Here is a 10135-nt window from a genome sequence, read left to right on the forward strand (position 1 = left end):
CCCGGGTCTTGTTTGTTGAGAAAATCACGTTCCCGAAGGTTTCATTCCGTTTGGACTCCGTTTGATATTCCTTTTCTTCGAAACCCTAAAACAGGCAAAAAACAGTAATTCTGGGCTGGGCCTTCGGTTAATAGGCTAGTCCCAAAAATAATATAAAAGTGGATAATAAAGCCTAATAATGTCCAAAACAGTAGATAATATAACATGGAGCAATCAAAAATTATAGATACGTTGGAGACGTATCAAGCATCCCCAAGCTTAATTCCTACTCGTCCTCGAATAGGTAAATGATAAAAACAGAATTTTTGATGCGGAGTGCTACTTGGCATAATTTTAATGTAATTCTTCTTAATTATGGTATGAATATTCAGATCCAAAAGATTTAAGACAAAAGTTCATATTGACATAAAAATGATAATACTTCAAGCATACTAACTAAGCAATCATGTCTTCTCAAAATAACATGGCCAAAGAAAGTTCATCCCTACAAAATCATATAGTTTAGTCATGTTTCATTTTCGTCACACAAGAATGCTCTCATCATGCACAACCCCGATGACAAGCCAAGCAATTGTTTCATACTTTAGTAATCTCAAACCTATAAACTTTCACGCAATATATGAGCGCGAGCCATGGACATAGCACTATAGGTGGAATAGAATATAATGAGGGGGTTATGTGGAGAAGACAAAAAAAAGAGAAAGCCTCACATCAACGAGGCTAATCAATGGGCTATGGAGATGCCCACCGATTGATGTTAATGCAAGGAGTAGGGATTGCCATGCAATGGATGCACTAGAGCTATAAATGTATGAAAGCTCAACAAAAGAAACTAGTGGGTTTGCATCCAACTTGCTTCCTCACGAAGACCTAGGGCACTTGAGGAGGCCCATTGTTGGAATATACAAGCCAAGTTCTATAATGAAAAATTCTCACTAGTATATGAAAGTGACAAAACAAGAGACTCTCTATCATGAAGATTACGGTACTACTTTGAAGCACAAGTGTGGAAAAAAGGATAGTAGCATTGCCCCTTTTATTTTTATATTTTTTCCTCCTTTTTATTTGGCCTTCCTTTTTTTGGCCCTTCTTTTTTTTGGGACAATGCTCTATTAATGATGATCATCACACTTCTATTTATTTACAACTCAATGATTACAACTCGATACTAGAACAAAGTATGACTCTATATGAATGCCTCCGGCGGTGTACCGAGATATGCAATGAACCAAGAGTGACATGTATGAAAGAATAATGAACGGTGGCTTTGCCACAAATACGATGTCAACTACATGATCATGCAAAGCAAATGACAATAATGAATGTGTCATGATGAACGGAATGGTGGAAAGTTGCATGGCAATATATCTCGAAATGGCTATGGAAATGCCGTAATAGGTAGGTATGGTGGCTGTTTTGAGGAAGATATAAGGAGGTTTATGTGTGACAGAGCATATCATATCACGGGGTTTGGATGCACCGGCGAAGTTTGCACCAACTCTCAATGTGAGAAAGGGCAATGCACGGTACCGAAGAGGCTAGCAAGGATGGAAGGGTGAGAGTGCGTATAATGCATGGACTCAACATTAGTCATAAAGAACTCACATACTTATTGCAAAAATCTACAAGTCATCAAAAACCTCGGTACTACGCGCATGCTCCTAGGGGGATAGATTGGTATGAAAAGACCATCGCTCGTCCCCGACCGCCACTCATAAGGAAGACAATCAAATAACACCTCATGTTTCAAATTTGTTGCATAACGTTTACCATACGTGCATGCTACGGGACTTGCAAACTTCAATATAAGTATTTCTTAATTTAATAACTACTCAACTAGCACGACTTTGATATTATTACTTCCATATCTCAAAACAATCATCAAGCATCAAACTTCTCTTAGTATTCAAAACACTCTTAAGAAAATTTTACTAATCTTGAATACCTAGCATATTAGGATTTTAAGCAAATTACCATGCTATTAAGACTCTCAAAATAATCTAAGTGAAGCATGAGAGATCAATAGTTTCTATAAAACAAATCCACCACCGTGCTCTAAAAGATATAAGTGAAGTACTAGAGCAAAACTATATAACTCAAAACATATAAGTGAAGCACATAGAGTATTCTAACAAATTCAAAATCATGTATGGCTCTCTTAAAAGGTGTGTACAGCAAGGATGATTGTGGTAAACTAACAAGCAAAGACTCAAATCATACAAGACGCTCCAAGCAAAACACATATCATGTGGCGAATAAAAATATAGCTCCAAGTAAAGTTACCGATAGAAGTAGACGAAAGAGGGGATGCTTTCCGGGGCGTCCCCAAGCTTTGACTTTTAGGTGTTCTTAGATTATCTTGGGGGTGCCATGGGCATCCCCAAGCTTAGGCTCTTTCCACTCCTTGTTCCATAATCCATCAAATATTTACCCAAAACTTGAAAACTTCACAACACAAAACTTAAAGTAGAAAATCTCGTGAGCTCCGTTAGCGAAAGAAAATAAAAGACCACTTCAAGGTACTGTAATGAACTCATTCTTTATTTATATTGGTGTTATAACTACTGTATTCCAACTTTTCTATGGTTTATAAACTATTTTACTAGCCATAGATTCATCAAAATAAGCAAACAACACACGAAAAACAGAATCTGTCAAAAACAGAACAGTCTGTAGTAATCTGTAGCTAGCGCAAGATCTGGAGCCCCAAAAATTCTAAAATAAACTGATAGACGTGAGGATTTTATCTATTAATAATCTGCAAAAAGAATTAACTAAATAGCACTTTCTAAATAAAAATGACAGCAGTTCTTGTGAGTGCTAAAGTTTCTATTTTTTACAGCAAGTTCAACAAGACTTTCCCCAAGACTTCCCAACGGTTCTACTTGGCACAAACACTAATTAAACACACAAAACACAACCAAAAATAGGCTAGATAAATTATTTATTACTAAACAGGAGCAAAAGGCAAGAGATAAAAATAAAATTGGGTTGCCTCCCAACAAGCGCTATTGTTTAACGCCCCTAGCTAGGCATAACAAGCAAGAATAGATCTGGGTATTGCCATCTTTGGTAGGCAATCCATAAGCGGCTCTCATAATAGATTCATAAGGTAATTTAATTTTATTTCTAGGAAAGTGTTCCATGCCTTTCCTTAATGTAAATTGGAATCTAATATTTCCTTCCTTCATATCAATAATTGCACCAATCGTTCTAAGAAAAGGTCTACCAAGAATAATAGGACATGAAGGATTGCAATCTATGTCAAGAACAATAAAATATACGGGCACATAATTCCTATTTGCAACAATAAGAACATCATTAATTCTTCCCATAGGTTTCTTAATAGTGGAATCCGCAAGGTGCAAATTTAGAGAGCAATCATCAAAATCACGGAAACCTAATAAATCACACAAAGTCTTTGGTATCGTGGAAACACTAGCACCCAAATCACATAAAGCATAGCATTCATGATCTTTAATTTAATTTTAATAGTTGGTTCCCACTCATCATAAAGTTTTCTAGGGATAGAAACTTCCAATTCAAGTTTTTCTTCATAAGATTGCATCAAGGCATCAACGATATGTTTAGTAAACGCTTTATTTTGACTATAAGCGTGAGGAGAATTTAGCACGGATTGCAACAAGGAAATACAATCAATCAAAGAGCAATTTTCATAGTTAAATTCCTTGAAATCCATAATAGTGGGTTTAGCAACATCTAGGGTTTTAATTTCTTTAATCTCACTTTTATCAAATTTAGCATCAAGATTAGAAAATTCTGAATTCTTGGAACGCCTTCTAGGTAAAGGTGGATCATATTCAGTCCCATTGTAAGGGCATATTTATCCCTAAGTGTTTTGGTGATTGATGACAACACATTTGCGGACTAGTCGTGTGCCTTGAGTATTCCAGACACTTCATTGCTAGGCACAAGACGGTTGGGTGCCCCTCGAAGACTGATGAAGACGACGTCTTTTCTACGTTTCTTTTTGGTGGATTTGAGTCGTAGGAAAGCCGTACTATTAAGAGGGGGTCCGCGTTGGAAAGGTTTGGGTGGAATCATCACGTACACGTCTCCTTCTTGTCCCCTCCTTTTCCCTTGGAGCTTCCTCCGTTTTCTTGCCTCCCTTGTCTGGCTGTTGTGGTTGGTCGCGGTAGTACTGCTCTCAAGAAAGCGGTAGTACCGTAGGCATCCACGGCAGTACCGCGCGGTGGCGCGGTAGTACTGCAGGTGCCCACGGTAGTACCGCTCTCCTGGAGCCGCACTACCGCTGCCCACCAGGCTAGTGCCGCCCCCTCGTGGTAGTAGGGGCGGATGTAATTTTTTACATCCACACCTACCGCGGTAGTACCGTTTTGGCCGCGCAGTAGTACCGCGCTATGTAGTCAGGCAGTAGTACCGCCCCTCGACAGTACTACCGTGTCAGGTTTTTGCTACTTTCGTTTCTTTACGGAAGTAGGCACAGAAGTTTCCTTTCCCCTGGCTAGGGGATTTCTGCCTTGCGGTAGTACCGCATGGGGGGCGCAGTAGTACCGCGCTTGCGGAAGTACCGCCCCCAGTTCCTGCGCGTCTGTTTTATCTTTTCTATCGCTGGGGTTGCGGTAGTACCGTGGGTCTGTACGGTAGTACCGCACAGCCGTGCGGTAGTACCGCTTGGTTGCAAGCAGTAGTACCGCGCGACCCTGCGGTAGTATCGCTGGCCAGGCACGGTAGTACCGCTGGCCACTAGCTGGTTGGTGGGTAACGGTTGGATCTTTGCCCCACACTATATAAGGGGTCCCCTTCTTCCCCGTTGACTCACCTCTTCCACCCCCAAGCTCCATTATTGCTCTAAGCTCCATTTTCACCCGATCTCACTCCCTAGCCAATCAAACTTGTTGATTTGCTCGGGAGTGGTTGAGAAGGCCTCGATCCACACTTCCACCAAGAGATATCTGATTCCCCCCACTAATCCCTTGCGGATCTTGTTACTCTTGGGTGTTTGAGCATCCTAGACGGTTGAGGTCACCGTGAAGCCATAGTCCATTGTGGTGAAGCTTCATGGTGTTGTTGGGAGCCTCCAATTGAGTTGTGGAGCTTGCCCCAACCTTGTTTGTAAAGGTTCGGTAACCGCCTCCAAGGGCACCAATAGTGGAATCATGACATCTTGCATTGTGTGAGGGCGTGAGGAGAATACGGTAGCCCTAGTGGCTTCTTGGGGAGCATTGTGCCTCCACACAGCTCCAACGGAGACGCACTTCCTCTCAAAGGGAAGGAACTTCGGCAACACATCCTCGTCTCCACCGTCTCCACTCTTGGTTATCTCGTGCCTTTACTTGTGCAAGCTTATTTGTTTCATATTATTTGCTTGCTTGTGTTCCTATCCTTGTTGCATCATATAGGTTGCTCACCTAGTTGCATATCTAGACAACCTACTTTGATGCAAAGTTTAAATTGCTAAAGAAAAGCTAAAAATTGTTAGTTGCCTATTCACCCCCTCTAGTCAACCATATCGATCCTTTAAATTGGTATCAGAGCCTCATCTCTTTATTAAGGACTTTACCGTCCAAAGAGTATGGTTGATACCGTAGACGATGTGGAGGAACACTCCGGTGCGAATCCGACCTCGTCTATGGGAGATGGGGGAACCTCGGTCTCTCGTGAGGAGTTCAATGTGGCCTTGGAGACATTGAAAACCTCCATGACGACCGAGGTTGAAAGCATGTTTACTAAATTCCTTGAGGGGCTTAAACTATCCACCACATCGTTGAAAGTAGGTGATCCCCCCGACAAGGTGACGGATGCTATCTCCGATAAGGGGGAAGCTAGTAGTGAAAAGGCTCCTTCTTCTAGTGGTAAAAATGGAACCGACATCTTTGCTCATGTGGAACCACCGCTTGTTTATGGTGGACCGGTTCCTTCCACTCATTTGAATCATGCCGGTCCTGCCCCTAAGATTGTGAAAAATGAGGACTTTGATTCTTGGGTTTACCGCTTTAAACGTCATTTAAATCATGTGAACACTAACCTTTGGAGAATCATTGAAGAAGGTTTCTATCCGCATGATCCAAGCAACTTCACTCCTCGAGAAGCCGCGGACAATCAATTCAATGAGAATGCTCTCTTCATCATTCAAGATGCAATTCCACCCGAAGACCTACCTCATCTTCGTCCCTTCGCCTTGGCCAAAGATGCATAGCATTGTGTTGTCTCTCTCTACCGGGGAAGCGCAAGCATTCAACGCTCCAACTATGAAGTGGTGCAAGATGAGGCCGATGAGTTTGCAATGAAAGAAGATGAAGAACCTCGTGAGCTTTATCGGAGAGTAACCAAACTTGCGGTCTCACTACGAGATCACGGGAGCAAGGACACAGATGACAATTGGATCAAGCACAATTTTGGAGCAAGAAAAACTCGAGGCCAAACTTTAGCAAAAACAACTCAAGTGGCACGAAGAGCAAGCAACGTGTAATGACTTGCTACAATTGTGGCAACGTGAGTCATTTTGTTGCGGAGTTCCCGTTGATCATGTTTTGCTCGTGGAAGAGGTTTAGTCAACGAATTTGCAACATTCAGGTCCGTATGCACTTTATAAATATCTATGTCTCCATCTTGAACATTTTCATGAATGGAGTTGAAGCGACGCTTGATATGCCTGGTCTTCTTGTGAAACCTAGGCTCCTTGGCCAGGGCAATAGCTCCAGTGTTGTCATAGAAGAGAGCCATCGGGCCCGATGCATTGGGAATAACTCCTAGGTCGGTAATGAACTCCTTCGTCCAGATTGCTTCATGTGCTACCTCCGAGGCTGCCATGTACTCCGCTTCACATGTAGATCCTGCCATGACGCTTTGTTTGCAACTGCACCAGCTGACTGCCCCACCATTCAAAATATACATGTATCCGGTTTGTGACTTGGAGTCATCCAGATCTGTGTTGAAGCTAGCATCGACTAACCCTTTACGACGAGCTCTTCGTCACCTCCATAAACGAGAAACATATCCTTAGTTCTTTTCAGGTACTTCAGGATATTCTTGACCGTTGTCTAGTGTTCCATGCCGGGATTACTTTGGTACCTTCCTACCAAACTTACAACAAGGTTTACATCAGGTCTGGTACATAGTATGGCATACATAATAGACCCTATGGACGAGGCATAGGGGATGACACTCATCTTTTCTCTATCTTCTGCCATGGTCGGGCATTGAGCCATGCTCAATCTCACACCTTGCAATACAGGCAAGAACCCCTTCTTGGGATGATCCATATTGAACCTATTCAATATCTTGTCAAGCTATGTGCTTTGTGAAAGACCAATGAGGCATCTCGATCTATCTCTATAGATCTTGATGCCTAATATGTAAGCAGCTTCTCCAAGGTCCTTCATTGAAAAACACTTATTCAAGTAGGCCTTTATGTTGTCCAAGAATTCTATATCATTTCCCATCAATAGTATGTCATCCACATATAAATATGAGAAATGCTACAGAGCTCCCACTCACTTTCTTGTAAACATAGGCTTCTCCATAAATCTGCGTAAACCCAAACGCTTTGATCATCTCATCAAAGTGAATGTTCCAACTCCGAGATGCTTGCACCAGCCCATAGATTGAGCGTTGGAGCTTGCATACCTTGTCAGCATTCTTAGGATCGACAAAACCTTCCGGTTGCATCATATACAATTCTTCCTTAAGGAAACCATTAAGGAATGTCGTTTTGACGTCCATTTGCCATATCTCATAATCATAGAATGCGGCAATTACTAACATGATTCGGACAGACTTCAGCTTTGCTACAGGTGAGAAGGTCTCATCGTAGTCAACCCCTTGAACTTGTCGATAACCCTTAGCGACAAGACGAGCTTTATAGATGGTCACATTGCCATCCGCGTCTGTCTTCTTCTTAAAGATCCATTTATTTTCTATGGCTCGTCGATCATCGGGCAAGTCTGTCAAAGTCCATACTTTGTTTTCATACATGGATCCTATCTCGGATTTCATGGCTTCAAGCCATTTGTTGGAATCTGGGCCCGCCATCGCTTCTTCATAGTTCGAAGGTTCACCGTTGTCTAACAACATTATTTCTAGGACAGGGTTGCCATACCATTCTGGTGTGGAACGTGTCCTTGTGGACCTATGAAGTTCAGTAGTAACTTGATCCGAAGTTCCTTGATCATCATCATTAACTTCCTCTCCAGTCGGTGCACGCACCATAGAAACATTTTCTTGATCTGCGCTACTTTCTGGTTCAAGAGGCGGTACTTCATCAAGTTCTACTTTCCTCCCACTTACTTCTTTCGAGAGAAACTCTTTCTCTAGAAAGGATCCATTCTTGGCAACAAAGGTCTTGCCTTCGGATCTGAGGTAGAAGGTATACCCAATAGTTTCCTTAGGGTATCCTATGAAGACACATTTTTCTCACTTGGGTTCGAGATTTTCAGGTTGAAGTTTCTTGACATAAGCATCGCATCCCCAAACTTTCAGAAACGACAACTTAGGTTTCTTCCCAAACCATAATTCATATGGTGTCGTCTCAATGGATTTCGACGGAGCCCTATTTAAAGTGAATGTGGCAGTCTCTAAAGCATAACCCCAAAATGATAGCGGTAGATCAGTAAGAGACATCATAGATCGCACCATATCTAATAGAGTGCGATTACGATGTTCGGACACACCATTACGCTGAGGTGTTCCAGGTGGCGTGAGTTGTGAAACAATTCCACATTTCCTTAAGTGCGTGCCAAATTTGTGACTCAAATATTCTCCCCCACGATCTGATCATAAGAACTTTATTCTCCTGTCACGTTGATTCTCTACCTCACTCTGAAATTCCTTGAACCTTTCAAAGGTCTCAGACTTGTGTTTCATTAAGTAGACATACCCATATCTACTTAAGTCATCAGTGAGGGTGAGAACATAATGATAACCACCGCGAGCCTCAACGCTCATTGAACCGCACACATTAGTATGTATGATTTCCAATAAGTTGGTTGCTCGCTCCATTGTTCCAAAGAACGGAGTCTTGGTCATTTTGCCCATGAGGCATGGTTCACACGTGTCAAATGATTCATAATCAAGAGACTCCAAAATTCCATCTGCATGGAGTTTCTTCATGCGTTTGACACCAATGTGACCAAGGCGGCAGTGCCACAAGTATGTGGGACTATCATTATCAACCTTACATCTTTTGGCATTCACACTATGAATATGTGTAACATCACGTTCGAGATTAAATAAGAATAAACCGTTGACCAGCGGGGCATGACCATAAAACATATCTCTCACATAAATAGAACAACCATTATTCTCAGATTTAAATGAGTAGCCATCTCGCATTAAGCGAGATCCAGATACAATGTTCATGCTCAAAGCTGGCACTAAATAACAATTATTGAGGTTTAAAACTAACCCTGTAGGTAAATGTAGAGGTAGCGTGCCGACGGCGATCACATCGACCTTGGAACCATTCCCGACGCGCATCGTCACCTCGTCCTTCGCCAGTCTCCGCTTATTCTGCAGCTCCTGCTTTGAGTTACAAATATGAGCAACTGCACTGGTATCAAATACCCAGGAGCTACTACGAGTGCTCGTAAGGTACACATCAATAACATGTATATCATATATACCTTTGGTATTGCCGGCCTTCTTATCCGCTAAGTACTTGGGGCAGTTCCGCTTCCAGTGACCGTTTCCCTTGCAATAAAAGCACTCGGTCTCAGGTTTGGGTCCATGCTTTGGCTTCTTCCCGGAAACTGGCTTACCGGGCACGGCAACTCCCTAGCCGTCCTTCTTGAAGTTCTTCTTACCCTTGCCTTTCTTGAAACTAGTGGTTTTATTGACCATCAACACTTGATGTTCCTTTTTGATCTCCACCTCCGCTGATTTCAGCATTTAATATACCTCAGGAATAGTTTTCTCCATCCCCTGCATATTGAAATTCATCACAAAGCTCTTGTAGCTAGGTGGGAGCGACTGAAGGATTCTGTCAATGACAGCGTCATCTGGGAGATTGACTCCCAGCTGAGATAAGCGGTTGTGCAACCCGGACATTTTGAGTATGTGCTCGCTAACAGAACTATTCTCCTCCATCTTACAACTATAGAACTTGTTAGAGACTTCATGTCTCTCGACCCAGGCATGAGCTTGGAAAACCATT

The sequence above is a fragment of the Triticum dicoccoides genome, chromosome 3A (assembly GCF_002162155.2).
Source record: "Triticum dicoccoides isolate Atlit2015 ecotype Zavitan chromosome 3A, WEW_v2.0, whole genome shotgun sequence".
Lineage (NCBI taxonomy): Eukaryota > Viridiplantae > Streptophyta > Magnoliopsida > Poales > Poaceae > Triticum > Triticum dicoccoides.